Genomic DNA, 27066 nt, shown 5'->3' on the forward strand with positions numbered 1-27066 from the left:
TTTTACAGTCTCTTCTGAATGTGGTTCCTCTAACTTCTTTTCTATCTCTAAAACAATATCTGTTAGGGTGGCTGCAGGAGAGAGATATTCTTTCCTTTTTTCTAGTGTGCCTTTGCCCCTTCCCCTTCTCTCTCTCCCTTAAAATTAAAAGCAAGAAAGTTCCACAAACAGCCAAATCTAGATTCTGGTTTGCTTTAGACAAGAATATCACTTTACAAAGTCTTAATACAATCCTCTGGAACCAAAGTTATGCTGAAACACACAAGAAAAAAACATAGTAAGACAACCAAAGGAAACAACAGAAAGGCCTCCATAGGTCCATGAGGAAAGAAAAAAATTAACTTTTTTGTGCACCTGCTATGTGCTCAGCCCTCTGATATTTTGTTATTTTACTTTGTATTATATTTTGTATTTTGTATTTGTTATTTTATTTTGTATTATATTTTGTTATTTTACTTGATCTCATAGTGTTCCAAGAGGTATTATAATTTCCATTTTTTAATATGGGGAAATAAATTCAGAAAGCACAAGTAACAATAAGTTTGAAACATATAATTGCTTTCTATTTTAGCTCCTCACAAAAATTCTTCTATGTTTTTAGGAGCAAATCTGTAATATCACAACTATCAGGATCACTTTCCCTTCTACACAAATCAACAAAGAAATTTTTACTTTTTAATTTTTAAAATATGAGTTTTCCCATTTAAACTAGTAGTTCTCATTCAGGGGCAGTTTTGTCCCACAGGGACATCTGTCAATGTCTGGAAACATTTTTGGTCATCACAATTTAGGGAGAGGCTGCTGGCATCCAACTGGTAGAGGCCAGGAAGGCTACACCCTCTAATCACAGGAGCCCCACAGCAAAGAATCATCTAGCCCCAAATGCCAATAATGCCAAGGTTGAGAAACCCTGATTTAAACTGCAAACAAAGTTTTTAGTTATAAGTTATTCAATGTTACACTCTTCGTTCGGTGTGTGCTTTTGTGTAATTTAGTTTAGAATTAATAGGATTTCTTGAGTAGTAACATTTCTTTGTTTTCTGCTTTGGTAATTAAAACAGGGTAAATCTCAGTTTAATTCCATGAGAGCTTGATTCCCAACTATTACACTGTTCAAATTCACCAAAGAGGACAAGGTAATCTATCAGGGGAAGGAGACTAATTGGTTGCAACCAAGCATTTTTAAAGATAGTTGAAGTCAGCTGCTCTTTTAGTGGTTTCCTAGGTCAAGAGTTTATGTTAACATCCAAAGCAAATCTGAATGAATGATCAATTATCCAATTTTCCTGCTATATCACCTTCTGTCATCTATAAGAATGACACTTGGTGAGATTGTGTCCTAGGCACTTCCTAAATTACGCCAAAATGTCAAAAACATTTTATTAGCGTTTGTGACATAATGAAAACACTATCGACACATAGTTTATAAGCAAGAAGATCACTGTAGTGGGCTGAATGGTAGCACCCCAAAAGATACGCCTACGTCCTCATCTCTGGAATCTGGAACGTGGACTTATTTGATAAAAGGGCCATTGTAGGTGTAATTAAGGTAAGGATCTCGAAGGGAGAAGACCATATGAAGATGAGGCAAAGACTGGAGTGATGCTGCCACAAGCCAAGGGGTACCTGGAGCCCCCAGAAGCAGGAAGAAGCAAGGAAGGATTCTCTCTCTAGAACGGCCACAGAGAGCACAGCCCCACGGACACTTATTTTGCACCTAGGCTTCCAGAACTCTGAGAGAATGAACTTCTGTTGTTCTAAGCCACCCAGTTTGTGGTACTTTGTCATAGTATTCTTTGGAAAGAAATATAATGATTTTTCTGCAAACAAGAGTTCAAGAGCATAAACAGTAGTAAAGAAAAAAAGAAAGAATGAAAGGAAGAAAGAAATTTTAAAACTTGTTGAGTAGAGCTTCTATTCTGCAAATATTAAAACAAAGGCAAACAAGAACACCATATCCCATTGGAAATCGCTCAATCCGTTGGGAGAAAAATTCTATTAATTTGTCATTTATGTGGTTGTTATTTTTGTAATTTAGTATTAATGAAATATGCTAAATATATGAAGGGCTGCAAAAGACAGGATAGGTGATAGAGAAAGGAGCTGTTACAACTCTTCTTTGCCAGAATCAAAACAGCCAGATAATAATTGAAGGAGGTGGAGTAATTAAAGTATTTCTCTCAGAGGGAATCAAGGAAGGCTTCACAGAGGAGGTGACATCTAAGCTGGATCTTGAAGCATGAGTAGGAGTTTCCCAGGCAGGCACTAATGTGGAGTCAGGACAGTCGGTATTTCACAGAAAACACAGCATGTGCAAAGGTACAGAGATGGAAATGTATGTCACATACCTCGGAATGATAAGTGGTTCCATGTGGTTGGTCCCTCAAGTGCACCAGTGATATCTGTAAGAAATAAATTGGGAAAAGTAGGTAGGGACTGGATTGAGATTTTTTTTAATGCTTTACCTTGGCACTTGGCCTTATTTCCTGTGGACAATGCAAGGCCATTAAGGAGGAGTAGTGCCATGATTAGATATATCAGACTTATGGCAGATATGGTAGCAGCCCTTCAACACTGCAACATTGGATGAGGTGCTGAAGATGCTGGGGCCAGTATGGATCTCGAAAGGAGGTCTTAGGTGTGGCCTTTCCCCTGCGTGGGGACTCCTGCCACCTATGTTTGAAGACCCTGAAGCACCGTTGGCTGTGGTCAGAGGAGGAGTAATTAGTTGATGAGGCACGTTGAGGTAAGCATGGTCTTTCTCTCCTAATGGGGGAAATGAGATGCCCACACATGGAAAATAGTTTTGAACTAGTACAAAGGTTAGATATGAAACACACACATACACACATATATAGTATGAACATATGTAATATTTTTTAAATGTCAATTTGTTTACTTTTCTTCCATGCTTAAAATTTTTCAAAGATCCCCTTACTCTGGCCACTGTTATCACAATTTATTTAAGAATCACCTGGAGAGGCGGTTAGAAATGTAGATTCCTAGGTCCTACACTCTGAAGTAGGGCGCAGAAATTCCTATTTTCAGCAAGTCACCCTGTGGATATGAAGTGAGGGGTATCTGCCCACTGAGTTACAGGGTGGAGCCCAGGCTCCCTAACATGACACTCAGGGCCCTTCATCTCTGGCTTCCGAGCAAGTCTCCAGTCCTGAAATGTATGCACTCTACTCACCAAACTCACCACTTTGTTTTAAACCCACTTGGCCTTTAATCTGGTTCAAGTGTTCCCTCCATCACTCTTCAACATTTATTCCACCCCTTACTGGCAAATGCCCTGTAAGGTGTCTCAGGCCAGGCTCTTCTCAAGATCTTCCTTCCCCCAGCGCCACAGTTCCTGAACTTTTATACTTTATCTCCTTGGATTTTATTCAGACCTGCATTCTCGCTAGTCTTATCTTAGGTGCCATTATTTCTTTGTATGCCTCTCTCTTTCGTGAGTCTCTGAAATCCTGACAGGGAGAACTCGTGTAATTTTCATCTTTTTCTGAGCATTGTTCAGCATCCTAGGAGGCATTACTAGGTGCTCAGTGAAAGATCGATGAGCGAGGATTTTGGGGTGGGGGAGGGGTGGACCTGGAGTCAGCAGTGATAAAAGAAATCTCATTTCATTACTGTGGACAGGAGAACCAGAATGGACCTTTTCCTTTCTCTATAAATGGGAGCAATTACATAAAGGAGTCCTGTCTTATGACCTCAAGGAAGAATAAGGACTTCTTATCCTTTCGGTGGAATCCCTTCGGGTAAAACCTCTCTTCAGCGGACCACCTCCCACCCAAAGGCTACTTGCTTATCTTTTCTTACTGGCTGACATTAACGTCTGGTGCAACAGGGCTTCAGGTTCAGAGTGTCCTTTCCCTACTCTAATTTCCCAATCACCAACATTCATACCAAATGCTATGGTCTCCGATACAAATTTCTCAATCCCTGATTTCAATCACTTGTCCTTCTAAACTCTCAGCATTGTTCTTTTCCTTGTTTACTTGCTTCGATAAGGTATCTGCCTCCTAAACTAGATTGCAAAATCGAGGCCTAGGGTCCTACGCTCTTCCCTTCCCAGTTCTCCTCTCCAATGAGGATGGGAGAGGGTAAGAGGAGAGATTACTCCTTCTTCTTAATTTTGCACGTAAGTGCCTGATAAATGTTTGTTGGGGGAAAAAAAATGATAAGCAGTGTTTACTGTTGTATTTCCCTGCTTCCAGCCTCAGGAATGACTATCATTTTGTCAAGTAGGACTTGTTACTACTGAACCAAACTGTAGAGCACTATCAATATTAATGGTTTCGTCATTACCGTCTTGACTAGAAGCAGTATGGAGATTTACCAAACCAAGGAATGTGTTACCAGCAAGAGCTAGTGGTGAGCCAGTGGAAATCTGTACTTGAAAAAGTGTCAGATGGGGATGATTCCTGCCACAAATGGCATGGACGACAGGATCTTTGTGAGGAATGACACCATCCACGGTATCAGAACAGTCCGCCAGATTAGAACAGTAACACGTATGGGTCTATGTGAGTATGCATTCTATAGAAATCTGGCTTCCTAAGTCCTAAAGGCCAGGCACACCCTGCTGGGAATTTTGTTTATTAGTGCTCTTTAAGCAAAGGTGTGATTTATAGATCTAGATATACAGCCACAAACAACAGCTAACACAAACACATTATACTGAAGAAAGGACAGCTTGGGAATTTGAACACTTGACATCTGGGTTTGGGTCATTCCTTCTGGGTCTCTAAGATCAGGGTGTGTGACAAGATTTCTGAATTAATTTCAAGACCTAACACTGTGTGATTCTAAGTCATCCCTATTTTACTGGGAGGTCCATTATGTATGGGTTTCCTTTGTTCTGGCCATGGAAGCAGTACGTATGTTACAGTGGTTCAAGCTTGCCCCTGGATGGCAGGTACCATGGATTTGTGTTCCAGGCTCAGCCACTCACTAACTGTGTGGCCTGAAACAAGTAGTTTAACTTTTCATTTTGTTCATTCATTGTGTTCATACATTGGGAATAATAGTAACCACTTCACAGAATTGCTGTGCAAATAAATATGTTTTGTTTATATAGATTAAATATACATATATCTAGCCCTTGGAACAGTGATTGGCACTGTAAAGTGTTCAATAGATGTTAGCTGTTATTCTAGCAGACTTGATTCCTTAATTCTGTTTTGCTTAAGCTAAACTTAAGCAATGACATTCCTCAAGTCCATGCCAGTTGCTCCGTGAAAAATGAGGGAATAACACAGAACATGGTCTTAAATTGATTTGAAGAATGTTGTTGCTGTTTTGAAATTATGATCTTTATTCATCACTATAAAGCCATATTGAAGCACCAATTCCTGAATAGGAAAATTAGCTATGTGTCCCTTCATCTTTTTGACTTGTCTATGTCCCTTTCAGAATCCATCTAGGTCTGTGGCTCTTCCCCCAACACACAGAGCCCTGTCTCTATTTTCTGCCTTGCTTTCCTTCTTACCACTTGTACTGTATGGTGTATGAAGTGTATATATATTTTACTTCTTTAACTTGTCAGTTGCTTCCTCCACAAGGTCATGCTTCATTACGGCCAGGAACTTTGTTTTGGACTTTGCTTGGTCCCTCACACCTAGAACAGTGCTTGGTATCTTACAGGCACTCAGTGAATATTTGTTGAATAAATTAAGTCTGGTATATATATCCATGTTTTGAAAATTTCTCTCTGGTGGCTCTTAATTTTACTCATACTGTATTGGGAGAAGACCAGGCAACAGTGTGTGAAGAAAATTAACCAAGCCCGTTCCCATGTCACCTCAGGGCCTTTGCGCTTAATGTTCCTGCAGCCAAGAACACTCTTTCTCCAGATAGCATATAGCTGTCTCCCTCACTCTGTTAAAAGCCTTTCTCAGGGAGACTTTCTCAGAGCCCTATGTAAAATAGCATAGCCACTAACTTCCTCCAGACTTTTGCCACCCCAGCACTATCTGTAACCCTTCCTCGATGATTTTTTTCCCACACTATTAATCTCATCCAGCTTATTTATATTTACTTGCTTATTTATTGATGTCTCTCTTCACCATGATGTCAGGAACTAAGCCTATTTCATGTTCTACTAATACTCAGAACAATGTCTGACACTCAATATGTATTTGTTAAATGAGTTAATATACATGTCAGAACATGTAAAAAGGATGGCAGCATTTATATTTTCTTTAAAAAATAATTTACCCCTTATAATAAAAGCGAATCATGCTCACTCAATGAAATTATTATTATTAAAATAAATGAGAAATATCCAAAATCTTATTATACACGTAGAATCACACAAGAGGTAATTTGGTAGCATTTCCTTCACAGCCTTTCATAGGTGTCTATTATGCCCTGCTTTTTTCTTTTTATTCAGTTATAGGCAAATTGTATATATAGTTTTGCATTTGCTTCCCTCCTCCCCTCCCCGCCCCCATTACAGATTATTCTATTATAGTTGTTGCCCATGTGGCTTTTAAAATCAGGATGGTGTATTGCCAATGTAACCTCAAAGCACAATTTAAAAATTCTTTATTTTCTCTGTCTTCTCTGCCATTCCTTCATGAACTTAAATTCTATTTTATCCCTGAACTGCATGGGAGAGATGACAGTTCTAGAAAAAAGACTGAGAAAGAAGGATTTCCTTCTTTTTCTTCTACCAGGAACTTCTCCCTACAACACCCACCCCCTTCACAGGGCAACACTCATCCTTGGGCTGCCGTGACTTCATGCCTTCCTTGCGTCCTTCCAAGATCCGAGAGGGTGTCCCTTGTGCACACTCCCCCTTCAACAAACGGCACTGCAATCTGCTGCCTGCTTGCTCTCTTCCCCTTTAGATTGTAAACTCCCTAGTGGCAGTGATCATGTCTTACGCACCACTGTATGCTCGACGCTTACCACAGGGCCCGGACTGTGGCGCACAGGTGCTTTCTGTTGAACAAATGAATGGAAGACCATGCAGGATCTCATATCCTAGCCTGTCCTTGCTTAAAGTGCTTTCCTCCTCTTCCACACATTAGTCTTGCCCTTTTGATCAGAAGCTCATTGAGGATAAAGAGGAGAATCTTGTCTCTTTGGTACTTAGGACACTGCCTGACTCAGGCGGCGGTGTGGGAATGTATCCAGAAATCCTAAGGAACACATCTTCTTCCTCTTCCTCCACCTTCTCCTCCTTCTCATTATCATCATCAATATATTCTTTATTGCCCTGGACATACAAACAGGGGTAACAGTGTGGCCCTTCCCTGATAGAGATTATGAATTTAGTCTTAGAAAGAAACACATAACAACAATAAAAAAAGATAAATGACAAGCTAAGGGCCAAATTCATGATGCCAACCCCAGGATCTCTAGGAAGAACAGATTCTGGGTTTGACTGGTTGGAAACAGCTTCTTGAGACTCGACTGATGTTTAGACCTTAGACAAAGGGAAGGGGGCACAGGGGACCTGGGGAGGTGAGGCCCAGGGCCCAGAGCTGAGCTACATGCTGCTCTCAGGGGCTGGCTCTGTGACCAGCAGGTGCTAAGCAAGCAGCCCAGGCTCAGGTTACACCAGGAGAGGCTTGGGAACCCCTTGGGGAGTGCTTCAGCTCAGCGTGGAACAGCTGAAGGGACAGGAGGAGAGGCGGACTGAGGGGCTCGGTGAGGCAGCTGGAACAGGAGGCCAGGGCCACGCTGACTGCCCGGATTCCCTTAACTGGTGGGAGTGCTCTGTCGCTGTGCAAAACCTAAAGGAAGGATTGCAAGTCTCTCCTGGAGCCCTTGTGGAGGGTTCTGAGCCTCTGAGCCAAGGTCCAGGAGCAAAGGGCCTGTCAGGTGAGACCTGGGCCGTGAAAACCATGATGAGGTACCAATTTTTCCCAAGAGGCTTGGGGCATGCAGTGAACAGTATAATCTGTGGGAGCAGGGGTTGATCTTCTCAGCTTTCCATCATCCATTCCAAGCCTGCTTTCCTAATGACTCAGGTGTGGTGCATGTGGCCGATAACATCCAGAAGCTCTTGTTATTTAAATGTGCTTTCCAGTTTCAGGTCGCATGCATTTTACGTCATGGTTGCTTTTTCAGGGAATCATCTAGTTCTCACTTGACCCTGACATTCTCTTCTCCTGGAGTCTTTCTCCTCTTTTTTTTTTTTTTTAATTCCACACGTTTGTTTGGTTCACTTCCAGTGAATAAGAAGATGGCAGCATCTAGCCTGGCTCAGTTTAGGAAGGTGATGTTCCTGAAGGCTCCTGGCCCAGGACCCTGGAACAAGCCCGCAATCCTGACATTTCTTCCACTTCCTTTTCCTCGCTCCTGCTCTCTGCTGCATTTGTGGAAACAGAATGGAGAGTGATCAAAGACCCTGACTTGCTTCTTATCAGCAGCGTCGTGTGCTTGTTTATGTGAGGCTTTTCTTCCTTCTTTCTTGAAAATTCATCATTAAGACCCCTTAGTACTGATTCTGTATGAGCTTAAATTTCATAGCTCTGCCTTTAAATGAATATGTTGTCTTCATCTTTAACAAATGAAAACTGGATGGAAATAAATTTATTGCGGTCAGAACAAGCACTTCAAAACAAAAAAAGACCCCTTAGTACTGGCTGGAAGAATTTGGGGTAAAGAAAAATTGTTGGAAGGTTGAGAGCTAGGCTCAGGTCTTGTTTATATGCTGTGAATCAGCTTTTGATGAATCCATCTGTTGACATATGTTTTGTTTTGGAGAGCGGTAAATTATGCTCAGACTGAAATGGTCTTTGCCAATAGTTAATTGAGCACAGGTTCACGGCAGGGATTACAATAATTTCACAAGCCTATAGCATATAGGCTAACGTCTCAATAAGCCAATAAAGAAATGACATACTCCTAACAAATGATAGATTAATTACACTATTGTTCCCAGGTAAAGGGAGGGGACAGAAATAAAGTCTGCATTCATATGAGGTGTACATTTTTTAATGAGGTTGGTTTTCGGGAGAGTTGGCTTAACCGACCACAAGCTGGTGTCCAGCAGTGGTGAAACTCAAGTGAAAAGTCCCATGTTGTTAGAGCAGTTGCTAGAGAATGAGGGCACATGGGTGTTGGTGGCCAAGGTGAGCTTCTTCTCAGGCTGCTGCTTGGCTTTGGCCACTGCCAGTAAAAGGGTCACCTTCACCAAGGCAGGAGCTAAAGCACCAAGGTCTCTGGAGACTAGATCAGCAAAGGGTAGCTTTGCCAAGATGGAAACTCTCACGTAGTCCTCACAAACTCTGGGTATTTATAGCCTAAATGTCCCCTCCTCTTAGTTGCTTCATCTGTTTTTATTGATAAGCCTCCAGGGCAGCCCCTTAGCAGCTGAGCCTGAGTGCTTATCAAGAACAGATGAGATGGTGACATCCTGATACAGCTTACTTCACTCTTACAGCAAAACAACTTTACTCCTAAAATCAACTCCTTTTTTTTTTTGTCTTTGCCATAAACAAGGGGATTGAAACCACTTAAGTCATAAACAACTGGATTGAAATCGTTATCAAAACAATACACAACCAAGTTGTTCTGGATGTTTCACCAGCCCTTGAAATTGCCATTAACTAGCTCCGTGTTTCTGGATGTTACTTAACCTCTCTGTGCCTTAGCTCCCGCATCCTGCCTGGGCCGCAGAGGGACACGTGAAGACTTCCTTTGTCCTGTTACTTCCCTGAGTTTCTTCAAACTCGGTAACTTCTTTTCATCCTCTTATCTTGCCCCTGAGATCTAGCTTATCACTGATTTTCCCTTTTACCTTCTTCCTTTCCTTCTAATAGATTTTACTGAATTCCAATCTTCCTCTCATCTCCCCCTTCCCCATCCCTCAAATTATTTCTTCAATGGAGGAAAACTAATTTTAAAGCCAAAACATAACTTAAACAGCTAGTTGGATTTTGCTAACACTCATATGTTTCCAGAGTATACTTTGCAGTTACAGAATATATTTCATGTTTTTCCATATCTGTGGGTTTTTTCTGAGTTCCCTTGTTCTTTTAGCTTTATTTATTCTGATTATTTCAAGGAAGAGGACGCCGTCATAATGATTTGGATTGATCTCTGATGCTTTATACTAGCGTTTCTTACAAATCCTCCCATTGATTTACTAAACTGGTTATCTCTGCTCAATTCCCGGTAGGTGTTGATACTTCATATTGCATACATTTTTATTTGAAAGTGACAGCTGCATTTAATGATTCTAATAACTTTCCCCTTTTGCCTTTTGTAAACAAAGGAATGTTGCTCGCCATTCCAGTTCTATAAGGATCAAGCCATCAGCCAGTCGCTGCAGTCGCTCAGGATAACGCACCCTGAGGGGAATTCAGGTTGGAAAAAAACCGGAAGCATTCTCTTCTTTGGATATACTGGCCTGTGATAGTTAGGATGCATCTCTGCGGAATAATTTCAATGACCCCAAGATTCTTGCATCTTCTCATACAGAGAAAAGCACTAATGTCATTAACTTGAGATGTCTGTTCTTTGTGATCAGCAGTACTCTTCTGATGCTCAATTACAAGTTTTGTGGGTTTTTTTCCCCAGCGAAAAATTCATATATATCCTGGCTCCTTCCTTTCCTCTTCGGAGCAGTTCCTCAGAGCTATCTGAGAGGCTGTCTTCTGGGCCATAGTCCTCAGGAAGATCCCCAAATAAAACTCAACTTGCAACTTTTAGGTTGTGTGTTTTTCTTTCAGTCAACACTTTTTGTTATCCTTGACTTGCTTTGAAATCTTTGATTTGGTCCCTTATATCCAATGACTCCCACTCATTCAGCCCCTGGTGACTGGCCCAGTGAATTTTAGTGGATCGTCTATCAATTCTCTTTCTACCGTAAGGAGACTGGAAAGTGGGGGAATGGCCCGGGCCTGGGTTTTGCCTTACCTTAGCACAGCTGACGTCTGTGTACTTCCCCGCTTTGGTTCCCAGTACTTTTTTTCCCCACCGAGACCCACCATGAGGAGGGCGACCTTGGCTGTCTTACGCCTGCTGCTTCTGCTCCAAGGGAGTCCAGTGCCAACCCCAAGTAACTCAGCTCCTCTGGGCCCTGCAAACTCTGCCTTCCCACTCACTGTTCCCTCTGCTAGTCAGCTTACTACCAACTTTAAACATTTCAGTAACACTTGGTATTTATTTCCAAAGTGTTTGAATCAAGTTCACAGGAAATCCCAGGCACAGCCCAGTTTCCTGGTTGCTAGCTTTCTCACTGGCCTTAAGGAAATCTCCATGAATCCCACCTCACCTGGGTCTGGCTCAAATTTTGATTTGTTTCCCACCCTGTTAATTATTTCATTCCTAAAAGAAATGTTTTTTGAGCATCTGTAATGTATTAGACACAGACTCATTAAACAAAGCCTGCCAGGACCATGTTGGGTGAGTTACAAAGAAAAAGTCTTGGAAGAAGAGAGTGGGGTAAAAAACATTACCGTTGAATCTGTCATCAAAGCTGCAGTAGCGGAAGCTGTGAGGATTTTTTTGCCTTCCAAACTAAGGCTGTTTGGAGCCCTGAAAAATAATAATAATGAAAAGTAACATTTGCATCTTTTTTTCTAGAGATCAGCCTAACAGTTCTTAAGGGGGACAGTATCATGAGGCTTCTTTTCCTCTGCGGAAATGAGTTTAGGGTCATAGCAAGTGGTAAAATCAGGGCTGGAGTCCAAGTCCTAAATTTATTCTGGTTGTTGGTGAGTTCCTGACTCTTGCGTGTGAAAGTCTCTGGCTTTTGGCCTTGGACGGTGAAGGAGAGCTTCGAGCCGGACCCAGCTGTGATGTAGGTAAAGCTGTTGTGGGAATTTTACTAACGAGTCTCGCCCATTCTTCTTGAGTTTCCTCGGACATCTCACTTGCGTCCCTCCTCTGCCACTCTTAATAGTTTTTAATGAATGGTAGTTCGTCTAAATGAGATGGCAAGGTGAGAGTATCTGGAAACAGAACAAAGTTAAATGTTCTGTTCTAGTACTAGGCATGAGCACTTCCACAGTGTTCTTTTTAATATCAACAATAATAAGGATAAATTGGACAATGGCAATCAGGTTGGTCACTGGATACAGCAGGACCATAAGAATGGTTTTATGGGAGTGATTCAGAGTGTGTTTGTGCTAGTGAAGTCCAAACCTCTCAGTTATTTCCAAATTTTTTTTCTGAGGAAATTCTCATTCTTGACAAGGGAAATTAGACTGGACAAGTAGCAGGGAAAAGGCATCAGTTCCTTAACTGAGAAGAATTAAGTCTCTCTGTCACACAAGCAATGCAGCAAAGGCTGTACTGTCCTGTATGGTAGCTGCGAGCAGTAGATAACTATATAAATTAAAATAATTAAAATTAAATAAAATTAAAAATGCAAGCACTCAATAGCCACCTGTGACTAATGGCTAAGGTACTGGACAGCGCAGAGAGCATTTCCAGATGGTGGAGAGCCACGGACGTGCCCTCTGCTCCTGTCTCAGAGTGAGGGAAGTGGGAGAGAGACTTACCGTAGACTTTGCTGAAACGTTCGGTCTCTTGCTTGTATTTGCTCGACTGCCTTTTATTTAATGTCTTCTGCATGAAACAATGCCCACAGATTGAGACACACCGGTGGAGAATTCAGTGACGTTTGGGAACAGGATTTCAGTTAGGAATTCACTGAAGAGTCATTTGAACCATTTAGTGAAGAATCCAGGAAAGAACCCACTGAGAAATCCAAAGAGAAGCAGTCAGAACAGCCTTGAGTTAACTCCAGTGAGGAATACAGGTGGAAAGGCAATCCTGATTGAGCATAACTGGGAGCACGACCAACAGCCTGCTTGGGAATCCAATGGATAAGGAGGTGGAAAAAATAACGACAGAAAAACTTACAAGTAAATTCGTCTTTTGAATACTGTTTTAGGAGTCTAGGGCTCTTCCTCTACTTCCAGTAAGATTTTAAGATGTCCTTCATGGGCTTTAGTAGGATTACAGCAGCAGCATTGTGCCCTTGGGGCTCTGGCCTCGGTGATACTCTGCTCTTCAGGAGAGTATCAGAGGACAGGTGGAAATGTGACCTTTATCCTGCTACCTCTTGCAGTCCCAGGATGTGGGGAAGGGCTCCTCTGCCAGCACTGTGGAAACCAAGGCCCTGTACTTCACGGGGCAGGTGGGGGTGACTGGGATCTGTTAAAGCGAAGATGTGATCAGGAGGCTCCAGGATCTGATTTCATTCTCTTGGACCATCTAGTCATAGGGGACCCCAGTGCCACAGTGGACAGATGGGGTCTTATGATCACACCAATATTAATCTCATGAATATTCTGTCCCAGAGAGTTTCTCCCTGTTCTTTCTCAAGCTTTGAAAACCTACGCTGTTCCAGGCCTATGGCTAGGCTCTGGGGAACAGAAAGAGGATTTAGACAGACCTTCTTCTCTAGGTTCTTAGAGTCTAACATTCTGTGACTCTATTCCACATGCGTCTGTAGCAGAGTTATTTCTGGAGTGCCGTGACTGGTTTCCCCTCTGATGAGACTCTCTCTAGTAATGGGTCTAACTGCTCTGGCTCCCTTGAAGTGAAACAACTGTATCTTGTTACATGTATTATTCCAGGGACACTTGACCTTGGGATGGAATCAACCCGTTCTGTACTTTGACAAGTAAGTTTGCTTATTTATTTAAATAGACTTTATTTTTAAAAAAATTTTAAAAATTTCTATTGAATGAAAGATTCTTTAAATGCTATAGTGCTTTACAATTTTCAAAAGTTTCACACACATGATTTCATATAAGGCCATAATAACCCTTTCTTCCCCCTTACCCCTGTGTTGCCTCTCCCCACACCCTCTCCCCACTGGTAACCACTAGTTTGTCCTCTACATCTGTGAGTCTGCATCTTTTCTGTTATATGCACTAGTTTGTTGTGTTTTTTTAGATTTCCCCTATGAGTGATATCATACAGTATTTGTCTTTCTCTGTAAATAGACTTTATTGTTTAAAGCAGTTTTAGGTTCACAGCAATACTGAGCAAAAGGTACAGAATTTCCCATAACCCCCTACTCCTGCATATGCATAGCCTGCCCTGTGACCAACACCTCCTACCAGAGCAGTACCTTTGTTATAATTGATGAACCTACATTGACACACCATCATCCAAAGTCCACAGTCTATATTAGGGTTCACTCTTGGTGTTGTACATTCTATGGATTTGGACAAATTTATAATGACACATGTCCACCATTATAGTGTCATAGAGAGTGGTTTCCTTGCCTTAAAACCCCTCTGGGCTCTGCCTGTGCCTCTCTCCCTTCCCTCTAACCCGTGGGTAAGTTTATTTATTTATTTTTTTGGTCTGCAATAACTTGAATATCAGACTTTCTAATTTTTAAAAAATACTCCCTCCCACTTCCTCTTCACATAAAGGACAAGGGAAATCAGCCACTAGAAATGAGGAGGGAGAATTATATATTCTTTGACCCTATTACTGAAGTTACCATGTTTTATTTTTCTGTAGCTTGTTTGTCTGAAACTCTCCATCCAAATACAGATTCCAGATAACTAGTTGTGCCTTTCTTTGAGGTGATGGTGGATATCTATCTAATACCAAATTTCTTAGATGCCCATTGCCTCTGAATCCATTTTCTCTGAATCCAGTTTCTACTATGCATTTAGATGTGGAAAACAAGAATTTACTTTTAATGCCTTTGGCACCTCAAAGGGGGCAGAAGAGCTCCTCCCACAGAATTAGATAATGTCCTGTGGTGGAAAGAACACTGGATTTAGAATCAGATTTTAGTCCCAACTTTTCTATGTGTGCTTGGTAGATGATGATGATTGTAGTACTGGCTACAGTATTTTTTTAGTACTTACTAAATATTCAGTACTTACTAAGTATAGGCACTATCCTAATTCTCACACAACCCCATGAGATAGGTATTGTTATTCCCATATTACATATGGGAAAACTGAGACATAGATATGTTAAGGAATTTGCCAAGAGGCGGTGTTGCAACTGGAAGCCAGACAATCTTACCTAATCTTTCTGAACCTCCACTTCCTCCTCACTAAAATGAAGGTATTGGGCCATAAATCGCTGAGTTTATTTCTGTTCTAAAACCCTCCGGGTCTGTCAAGTTTTACAGATGGGCAGCCCACTATGACAACTGCAGGATGGTTTGGTTTCATGTAGTAATTATAAAAATTAAGGTTGGATGGCCTGGATAGTTGCCTTTATCAGGACTGCAAGAACTTTCCTTTTCACTCCCTGTTATTTAGGTTTTGGTTGCTGTTTTTTAGGGCATGAAGTTGGCATCAATTGAGACAAAGGAGCCAATATCTGTTCCTTAAAAGGAAGCATGGATTGACCGATTTTTCTTACCTCTGAAGAACCAGTATCAAGTCCTGAAGGTATTCAATAAAATTGGAATAACACTCAACACAAAGCTGTTGTGATACTCAAATAAGATAATGCGTGGGAACTGTTCTGTAACTTGTCAAATTCTATATAAACGCAGGAGCTATCGGTATTGCCATATAATACTGATTCACAGATCAGAAACTGGGTAGTTTTCCCATCTGATTTCTATGCATGGTGCATTCAGGAAGCTTGAACACACATTCTGCCTGCTCAGATTAGTATCCGTGCTGATTAAAGGGTAAGATACTCCAGCCTTATTTTTGCTTTTCTAGGGTTAAGACAAAACCTCTGTAAACAGACCCCTAGGATGCTTAGTCACTAGCCAGAGTCCCAGGGGCACAGTGCTGCTCCATTTTCCATTAAATTTCCCTAACTAGTTAAAAACAGAAAGTGCAGGCAGGGCAAAATTCCTGCAGATTTCATCGAAAATGCGGCTTGCATCGTGACTTTAGAATTCTGCTTGATCCCAGGCTCCTCATCCCTATCCATATCACCCACCTGTATTTTCTTGCATGGAAAAGCAGGATACATTTCAGAATTTCCTGGACTTTTTTCTGGCTTCCTGGATCTTTGGGCTTGTGTTACACACACTCTTCTTGTTTTGGGGCACCCACTGGATCACACAGAAGGGCTGTCATAGGATGGCCCACTGAATTGAGAACAGAGAATATAAAAAAAGTTGGTTTGCAAAGGTCAGTTTCTTCATTTATTCGCTTATTCTTTCAATGAGTATTTATTTTATTGATCTCTCACCATATGAAGAACACGGTTGAGGATATAAAAAAAAAAAAAAAAAGGAATTGATTTCTCTGGGTATAGTGGGGCTCTTTGCTGGCCAGGGCGGTTGGAGGAAACACAGCAAGTTTTCCTTATCATTGATATTGAGTAATGCCCACACGAGGCCATCCGGATGAGGCACCTTAATCATAAGTCACAGGGGCCTGGAAGGCAAAATATCTGTCTGGCTCTCCTCCCAGAATTTTCCCCCTGATTAAGATTCCATGGATTCTTGCTGTAGTTCTCAGAAGATATTTATTGGTTAAACCGTCAAATATGTTTTGGCTTTAAGCAAGAGAACACGCAAGCTTACATGCTCTTGGTAGTGCTTCCAGCTACAGATAGAGAATGAAGATGAACAAGGTGCTTGCTCTGATGGGAAGGGCTGCTTTTCATGGAAGCAAAGACTGGAATAAGTTGAGAAAGTACTGATCATAGTTACCTGGAAATGAATTAGAATTTTCCTTGCCTTTCACTATTTCCCACCTTAGGTATAAAATAAATTAGGAAAATGTGCTTGTATTTATTTCCCCGTAACTGATGGTGAAATAAATGCCAATCACGAGACATTTTGGGTTTCAAACAGAAAGAGTGAGGAATTGGATACTTCCCGGTGTTTCAAGAGAAACCTTATTCTGGACGACATGGCTTATGTTCTTCAGAGGCTACTGTCCACTAAGTCTGTTACGATTAGATGAATTCTAGATGTCTTGGTTGTACCTCTTGGCATTGCACTAAAGAGCTGTGACCTTGAACAAGTCACTTACCATCTTGGATTGCTATCTCCTTGGTTAGCACTCAATATTTAACTATTTATGGAGGCAACAATACGCTGGGTGTTCACTTGTAGAAAGATATTAATATGCATTCTGCCAATCTCTCAGAACTGGTATCAGAGTAAATTTGGATTTGAAAGCCCTTTGAAACATTTATACACCTCACGCATCTCAGAACAAAAGGCTATACATCAAAGAAGGAAATCCTTGCCTCATTTAAGACTAGACTTATATTAAGAAAGCCTTTCACTAAATTAATAGTAAAGTGAAGCAAGATCAAATTGGAGATTTTTGTCGTAGCCTGATTTGGTACAAAGAGATGGAAACACAAGGAACCAAACCTGTGTGTTCATGACTCACTTAAAGCAAAATTGCCTTCACTTCCTAGAGTCCTGCCAACATCTAAAATGTCTCCTTAGACATCTTTTCCCTCCTTTCCTTGCATCTCTATGAAGCAGCTAATAGGAGCTATGCAACGTGCTGGGATGCAGATTAGTTTGGGATACTTTGGGTACTCTGACAGTATATCCCACCTCACACTACACTATCAAGGCTTTAAACAGGACAGAGGTTTATTTCTCTGACCTGGTAAGATGGCTGTGTTCTGCAACTTTGAGAAGAATGCAGGATCCTTCCTTTGTATCTTCTCTGCCATCCCTACGATGTTGCCCTCATCCAGATGGTTCAAGATGAACCATCACTACACCCACAACCCATACAGCAGAAAGGAGAAAAGTAGAAGTGAAGGATATGCATTTCCCTTTAAGAACAAAACCTAGAGGTTTCAAATACTACTTCTGCTTATATCCTCCGGGAAGTGCAGTCTTCATGTTGGGCTGTCATATGCCCCGTTAAACATCAGGGATTTTATTACTCTGCGAGAGAAGAGAAGAATGCGTATCAGGGGTAAGAAGCAATCTCTGTCTGGCGTGCAAACATGAACAGTTCTTGGTCCTTTCCTAAAAGCTGCTTACTTTAATGGGAGAAAACCAAAGTAAAAGTAGGTAATTACGCATATTTTTTGCAACTCTGTGCCATCATTTACCCCAACCCTTTTACAGTCTAACACTTTCATTCTCTTACTTTCTTTTTTCTCCTTTCCCTCTGCCTATGCTCTTGTCAACTGTTAAAAAACAAAATTCAACCAAGTGAATTTCAAAGATCTTATTGGCTTTATTCAACGATTCATGAATCGGGCAGCATTCAATCTAGCAGATAGAAAAGAGCTCCGAGGACCTGTACAAAATGAAAGGCTTTTTATAGGCAGAAGGAAGCAGGAACAAAAGAGTTATACTGGGCAAAAAAGCAGGTTGGTCATGGCAAGGTTGCTTTCCTTCAGGAGACGGCAAGGGACTTAAAGGCACATTTCTTAACTAGTGCTGATCAGGAGAATCCTGACTGACTGGTTTAAGATTCCATTTCCAGGAGAGCTGAAGCTAATTAAGTCTCAGTCTGGTGATGTGGGGATTAGCATAAATGACCTCTTTTAGGGCTTGTTGTTTTGTTTTTTAACACTCTTTACCTAAACCCCAAAATAACTGCTCCCCCCCCAAAAAAAAACCCCACCTCACTTTCTCTTGATCTTTTTGCTCCTCTTACTTCCTTAATTTTCTTTATTCTTTTTTTTAAAAACTGTAAGGCAATTTTATTTATTTTTATTTTTATTTTTTTATAATAACTTTTTTTAACACCTTTATTCTTGACCTGTCTTGGCTGTATTTGATGCTGTTTACTATCTCCTTGAAATACTCTCCTTCCTTGTCTTCTGTGTCCGTGTAACACTCTGGTTTTCTGCTTCTATGTCTCCTTTGCTGGCTTTTCCTCCATTGTCCTAAATAAAAGAACTTCCTAGACCAAGCTCCTTCCTAGTCCTTTCTTTCCCCATCTGTCTTGGAATCATATCTACTGTTTGGTCACAGTCATCACTTCAGAGCAGATGAATAACACATCTCTATGCATAAAGCAAAATCACCATCATAAACCAAAATCTCATGGACTTCAGCCTCATGTTTTCTGCTGCTTATGGGATATTTCCATCAAGATTCTCTTAAAGCAACACAATTTCCACTAGCCAAACTCATCTTGCCCCCACCTGAAAATCCTCTCTTCACCAACCCCTTCTCCTCCTAACACCATTCAGAAACTGGGTCCTGGTTTGACCCCCCGTGTATGTCACTGGAATAATTCACCCTTTACAACTTGGGAGTCGTCTTTTCCCCTCCCTGGACCCTCACTTCTCACGTCGTCCATGTAAACATAACTTGCTGATCATATAGTACTCTTGCTACTCAATGTCTTGCCTGTGCTATTGTGATGCCCCTCTTCTTGTCTTTCCTTTACATTTTTTTTTCACTGCCTGTCTTCATATAATATGAGTTGCATCAGCTTAATCTACTAAAAAGCCTTCAGTAACAGGCTGTTATCTATCAGTGAGTCAACTCTCTTTGGTCTGCTACTCTAAGGTAGGCATCCCACTCCATGGTCTCAAATCCCTACGTGTTCTGCAACATCCCTTTAAGACAGATTAGACTAACTGCTGCTACCTGAGTGGGTCCTCCACTCTCCCATCTCTGCCGCTATGTGTCTCTACTTGGATTATTACTTCTTCCTGATAATCCTTCCTGTTTTACCCATCATTTCCCCTGATGAGATCTTATCCATCTTTTAAGATCCAGTTAAAATGTAACATCCTTTATGAAGGCTTTCTGAACTATTAGCCACGGATACCTTCAGAGTCAGGGACGGTCTTTATGTCTTTATGTCACTAGTGTCTAGCATAGTTCTTGACTCATTGAGTTGCTCAACAACTGTTGACTTAATGAGCCATCATTAGTTGAGTGTAATCTCTGTCTCCTCTGGATCACCAGAATACCCTGTACTTCTCTTAGGGCTCTTGTCATATTACATCTTTTACTTCATTTATTTGTATCCATAGCTTTGAGCCCTTGGGATAGTAAAGAATTTTGCAAAGAACAGATGATTCATCAGTATAAATTAAACGAATGAACTCTAGGAGGCATTAAAGTAGGGAGGGTGCTGGGTTATTAATCAGAAAATTTGCTCAAATGGTTAAAACTGGCCCTAAGGAGAAAAGGGAACCCTCCTACACTGTTGGTGAGAATGTAAATTGATGTAGCCACTATGAAAAACAGCATGGAGGTTTCTCAAAACACTGAAAATAGAACTACCATAAGATACAGCAATTCCACTCCTGGGTATATATCCCAAAGAAATAAAAACACTAATTCAGAAACATACATGCACTCCAATGTTCATAGCAGCATTATTTACAATTGCCAAGATACAGAAGCAACAGATAAATGGATAAAGAAGTTGTGGTATACGTATATAAAGTGGAATGCTACTCAGCAATAAAAAAGAATGAAATTTTGCTATTTGCAGTAACACGGATGGACTTGGAGAGCATTATGCTAAGTGAAATAAGTCAGACAGAGAAAGACATATACTGTATGATGTCACTTAGATGTGGCATCTAAAAAATACAATAAACTAGCGAATATAACAGAAAAGAAGTAGACTCGAAGATGTAGAGAACAAACTAGTGGTTACCAGTGGGGAGAGGGAAGAGGAGAGGGACAATATAGGGGTAGAGGGGGGGGAAAAAGGGTTATTATGGGATTATATGAAATCATGAGTGTGAAACTTTTGAAAATTGTAAAGCACTATAGAATTTAAAGGATCTTTCACTCTATTAAAAAAAAAAAAGCAACTAAGCAGTGTCTGGAATAAAGTAAGAATCAAATACATGTTAAATGCGTGAATCCAAGAATAAAATTTAGACTATCTCATAAAGTGAATGGACTATAATCCTCCTTAAGTACTGAGCAGCAAGAATAATGCATACATTTTTTTTTCAAGAAATATACAGAAGAAAATGTTAATCACGGGTTCAGGGTTAGGAAGCAGAGGTATTTTTCCTTTTCAATTTTATACTTTTAAGCATTGTTTGAAATTTTTATCATGTACTGTGTTCATTTTTATTTGAATAAATATGTTATTTTATTTTTATTTTTTTCTTCTAACTTTATTGAGATATAATTGACATATAGCACTGTATAAGTTTAATTAAGGTGTACAGCACAATGATCTGACTTCACTTATGATGACCACAATAAGTTTAGTGAACATCCATCATCTTATATAGATACAAAATTAAAGAAATTAGAAAGGAGATATTTTTTCCTCATGATGAGAACTCTTAGGATTTACTCTCTACACAATTTCCGTATATAACATACAGCAGTGTTAATTATATTTATCATGTACATTACATCCCTCATAGTTTTTTTGTTTTTTTTTTTTTACAGTAGGTCCTTGTTGGTTATCTGTTTTAAATATAGCAGTGTGTACATGTCAATCCCAAACTCCCAATCTATCCCCCTCCTCCCTCCCCCCGGTAACCATAAGTTCATTGAACAAATACGTTAATTACAAAAATAAAAAATTTTAAAAGGACTTAAAAAAAACGGGTGCTGAGAATTAATTATTTTGAGATTATATTCTATAACCTTTCCACCCCCCATTAGGCTGTGTGATTCTTGGAGACAAGGTCCTTTAAACTCTGTGCGCCCAGGACATTTTCTGGCACTTAATATTCGCTCAATTAAATGTTGGTTCAACAGAATTGTCTGGGCAATGGTAGGGATGGTGGAGTGGTGGAGGTAGGGATGGTGGAGTGGTGGTGGTGTGATTCTCTAAGGGAGGAGTGGGGGATAGGTCAGGTGGCCAATGGGACTGGAGTGCTGCTGGGAGAAGCCATCAGTTCAGACTCTTCCTGACGGAGCAGTGAGCCTCATGTTCTTAAGAGAGAGTCTCTTAATGTGCTTTTCAAAGGGAAAGGGTAGGAGGCAATACTGCTTGGAGGAAATTCCAGGGATCAAAAGAGAAAAGAAAATTTGTATATAGAAGATGAGGTGACTTTGTTTCAGATTGCCTTCAGCATTTATCAAATCTAATAACGGGCGCTTTCATTCTTTATCCACCCTTTACCCTTCATTCTGCTTTACCTAAATGAGTGCTGGGGTGGTTAAGAGGAGGTTCATTTGTAAGGAAAAGAGTGGTGAATAAAATTCCATGGTGCATTTCTATTAAATCTCTTGGAGAGGTCAGCAAAAGACACTCAAACCTTTTCCTGCTTTTTCCCTATGTAACTCAAAATGTGATTGGGGAAATTGAAGTTCTTTCATTTACCTTCTCCAGCCTCTCACAGGGGTACCTACCTCAATCTGGTGTCAGGAAAGAAGCAGCTATGTATTTATTTTAAAAACATTTTTAAAAAATTTTATATTGGCGCATGGTTGTATAACAATGTTGTGTTAGTTTCAGGTGTACAGCAGAGTGATTCAGTTATACATATACATGTATCTACTAGGAAGCATCTATTTAGAACTGGGTCAGTGAGGAGCCTGGATGAAATCTCCTGGTTCAAATCTTACATGGATGGGATTCTGCTAAGCTTCAATGTCTGTTAAAATGTCTGAGCTCATTTGGTCCAACAATAATGGGCAAAGCGCCTAGCTAGGTACTATTAGGGAACATGTCATAAAGTTGTACAAGTCTGGCCCCTGCTGTCTGAACCTTTCAGTATAGTTGGGGCAGAGATGGAAGGAAGGAATTAAACCTGAACTAACAGAGTAATGAGTAACTACCCTTGACACTTAGATGATGAGTAGAGATGAGCTTGTATAGAGAAAAGATGGAAATTGACTCTGAGCCACACTGCTTGGATTGAATACTGCTTCAACCTCTTACTAGCTTTGTGACTTTGGGCAAGTTACTTAAATTCTTTGAGCCACAGTTTCCTCATCTGTAAACTGGATGCAGTGATAATAATTTAGGATTGTTATGAGGATTAAAATGATATTTGTAAAGTACCTAGAATTTGGAAAATAGTTTGAATTGTGTCTGGTACACGATCATTGTCATTTAGCCATTATTAACTTATAACTATTTTTAGAAATTTTAATTGCAGTAAAAAACTCATAACATACAATTTGTCACTTAACTGTTTTTAAGTGTACAGTTCAATAGTGTTAAGTATATTCACATTATTGTGCAACAGATCTCTAGAAGTTTTTCATGTTGCAAAACTGAAACCCTATATCCATTGTACAACAATTCCCATTTCTCCCTATTCCCAGCCCCTGTCAACTACCATTTTACTTTGTTTCTCTGAGTTTGGCTTCTTTAGATACCTCATGTAAGTGGAATCATTCAGTATTGGCCTTTTTGTCACTGGCTTATTTCATTTTGCATAATATCGTCAAAGTTCATCCATACGACCTTGCTTGTTCATCCATGTGACCTTGTTCATAGCATGCAACAGGATTTCCTTCCTTTTTTAAGGCTGAATAATATTCTGTTGTATTTGTAAACCACATTTTCTTTATCCATTCATCTATTGCTGGACGTTTGCCTCAACTTCTTACCTATTGTGAATAATACTGCTATGAACATGGGTATGCAAATGTCTCTTTGAGATCCTGCTTTGAATTCTTTCGGATATACACCCAGAAATGGGATTGCTGGTTCGTAAGGCAATTACATTTTTAATATTTTGAGGACCTGCCATACTGTTTCCATTATGGCTGCACCCTTTTACATTCCCACGACAGTGCATAAGAGTTCCCATTTCTCCACATCCTTGCCAACACTCATTGTTTGTTTGTATTTCTGATAATACTAATGTGTTTGAGGTGAAATCTCATTGTTATAACTATTTTATTTCTTATCAGTTAGCTATGGACCACCCCCCCCCCCCACCATGAATTAAAAGGGTCCAATCTTGAGGCAAAATATTTAACAGATAAAGACACTGTAGTCAGTCCCAGAATTTCCCATAAGGATGTGTACTAGCACCAGAGAAAACATGGGCCCTAAAACTTTATTCTAACCCAGTGAGATCCATTACTGCTACACCACAGTGTGTTTTCTTACTTGTTCACTCACCACCAGGCAAGACTCTCAGCTGAATCTCAGGACTTATCCTTCTCCTCATCCTCCTCTTCTGTCTCCTTTTATTTTTAGCATAGGCGTTTTGACTCTGGGAATTCATGTCCTAGAGGAATTAAAGCCAACTCTTGGGAGCATATACATAACTTATGGTGGGGATGACTTGCCCCTCCCCGCCAATCCAATCAGCCACCAAGCCCCTTTAATTTCACCTTTGTAATGTCTTTAGTATCTGCGTCCTTCCTTTCATGCCTAGGGCCACCACTCTGCTCAATCTGGAGTAACTCTTGCTTGTGCTGTGTCATAGCCGACCTACTTTCTTGTGCAGGTTTGGTTAGTCTTCCTAAAGCATGACTCTACCAGAACTTCTGCTGGCAGAATAATGACTCATCTCTTCAGCTTTTGAAGCGTTCCTTGGTCTGGTCCCAAATGTCATTTCAGACTGTTTTTCACAAACTTCTTTCCTTCTACCCTCTTTCCTCTCACACTCTCCCTATGTTCTCCAGTCAGGAACTTCTCTTGAATGAGAATAGTTACTCTTACAGTTTTAATTATTCTTCAAGGTCCATTTCAAGTTATAATAATGATAGCTGCCAATCATCGATCATTTATTATAAGCTAGTTATAGGTTTACATGGATGAGTTCATTTAATTTTCATAATGACCCTGTGAAATAATTACTATCATCACCTGCATTTTGAAGGATAAAGTAACTTGGGCAAGCCCAAGTGTTCACAAAGACCTGGATTCACAGTCCAGAACTCAAGTTTTTAGCCACTATTTTATTGCTCAAATGATGGATTTGATGATGCCTTCCCACCTACCCTATGTTACAGTTCAATACAGATGAATAATCATTTATTTGGCAATCGCTATGCAACCATCACAGACTCTGTAGGAGTGGGTAATGCTAAGTTGATTAAGATGGTTCCAGCCTTCAGTGGTTTAGAATCTAGCAATTAACATAGTTTCCCTCTATGTTCCCAAATTGATTATAGCTCACATGACGGACACCTGGAACATTACTATTCATGCACATTATTCTTTTGCCTAGAGTCCCTCCGTTTACCTTCTTTCTCTCTCTATAAACCCAGAAATATGTTTATTAAATTCAGGTGAATCTTACCCTAACTGTCCCATCTTCCCCATGAAACTTTCCAGGGGGATGTTCCTTTATGTTCCCACCCTAAAATAATATTATCAACTCTTTGGAGACCTGGGCCTTTTTCATCTTCAGCACCTAATAATAATAATAGCTAATTTTTATTATGGTTTTCCTTATTTGAGGCATTTGACACGAATACATTAATTTAACCCTTACAGCAATCCAACAAAGTAAAAACTATTTTTATGTCCGTTATGTAAAGAAAAAACTAAGGTACTATGAGTTAAGTAACTTGCCCATGGTTGCTTAATTATTACTGGCAGAGCCAGGATATACTGGATATAGTCCAGGATGCTGGACCCCAGAGTCTGCGATTTTGACCTCTTGTCTAGTGCCTCTTCTGCTTTAGTCATTGCATTTCTCAGTCACTCTGTAAACATTTGTTAAGTAAGTAACTTTTTTGTATCTCTGGCACTGGATTAGAGTTCTTAGTATCCTGTTATAAGCTGCCTTCGTAATATAAATATAAAAATAAATAAATAAATAAACTTACTCCATGGTTAAAGCTTTTAAGAAGGAATCAATTTTGAGATTTCTTTTGAATTGCTCAAGATACTTAGTGTAATTGCTAGGTCTCTGACCAGATGCCAGAAAAATGCTTGACTAGGCCCTAAAATACTAGGCTAGACCTTATCAGTATCTAATCTGCAAGGTCAGGTGGCGCCCTGGGCGCCCTGTTCCTCAAGGGAGAAACTTGTCTTGCTCTCTGGAAATTTCTGGGCACCCTGTTCCTCAAGGGAGAAACTTGTCTTGCTCTCTGGAAATTTCCCCCTAAGGGAAGCATGACTGTGGGGGTTTGGAATGGAGAATGGAAGAAGCACCCTGTTCCTCAAGGGAGAAACTTGTCTTGCTCTCTGGAAATTTCCCCCTAAGGGAAGCATGACTGTGGGGGTTTGGAATGGAGAATGGAAGAAGCACTTGCTCTGGGTCAAATTCCTGGCTCCATGCTCCCAGGTGCTTCAGGGCTTCTGTCTGTTGAGGGTGGGAATTAGGAAGGGACAGAGACACATCTGCAGGATGTCACTCACTCCCAGCTCAACTCACTTGCCAGAAACTTATCTCATTCTAGAGAAAGTAGATGCAAAGGCTTTTGAATTTCTTTAATGCTTTCAGGAAACTTTCCACACTTTCTGCCAGACTTACCTTTTAGCACTTAATTTGGCATTTAATGCACAAATCAATTTAATATAATCATATTTTCCAGAAGGAAGGATGGTGATAGTTTTTTTTCCTTCTCTAATTAGATCAGATCTGTGATAATTTGTTTCAATTATAGTGTTTCTTTTTCAAAAGACCATAGACTAATGCGATCAGAGTCTAAGGACCAGGAGTCATCTATCATTAATTTATCAATACATATTTTTATCACCTCTGATGTGCCAGACACTTTGCTAGGCTTTGGAGAAATCTGAGGGACTAAGACAGGAAAAAACTTATACTTTTTTTAGAATGGTGAAGAAATTTGAAAGTAAAATGATAGCCACTTTTGACATCTGAAGAGAGGAAAAAGGACCTAATTTTATATATATGGCCCCAGAGAACAAAACTGGGGCAAATAGGTTGAAATTACAGGAGGACATATTTTCTCTATTGGAAGGAATAATTGTCCAAAGATGAACTATTCTCCTCAATGTAGTGAGTTCCCCATTACCAGGGATGTTATTTAAGGAAAAATTACTCTTATGTTTTAAAAAAAGACATTGGATATCTGATTGAGCTGGGTACAATTTAATATACCTTCAAGCCTTGACATTATATAATTCTATAAAATTTGATAGCAATGGAAAAAGTTAAGAAAGCCAAAATATTTTAATACTGTAAAACAGAACTACAATTCCATATTAATAAAAAAGACCTTATAATTATAACTTGACAATTTTATTGGATCTCACCTTAGCAGAGACCTCTCTGGGACCCACTGTGTTAATGACCTAACTATATTCAAGTGATGAGAAATAATAACACATCTTCATGAAGGGAGACCAAATTGCTCCCATATTTCAATGTGGTAGTCACCAA

The 27066-nt window shown here is 40.1% G+C and overlaps 1 long non-coding RNA gene across 1 annotated transcript; it reads right to left on the reverse strand.

The window, feature by feature from the left end:
- On the reverse strand, positions 1-25742 carry LOC309641362. Its single transcript, XR_014252595.1, has 2 exons — positions 15856-25742; positions 1-12669 (listed from the first exon to the last, which is right to left on the reverse strand). It is a non-coding gene; the product is annotated as an uncharacterized lncRNA (long non-coding RNA).
- Between the last annotated feature and the right edge of the window lie 1324 nt (positions 25743-27066).

This window comes from Balaenoptera physalus (assembly GCF_965194825.1).
Source record: "Balaenoptera physalus genome assembly, chromosome: 13".
In the NCBI taxonomy this organism is placed as follows: Eukaryota; Metazoa; Chordata; class Mammalia; order Artiodactyla; family Balaenopteridae; genus Balaenoptera; species Balaenoptera physalus.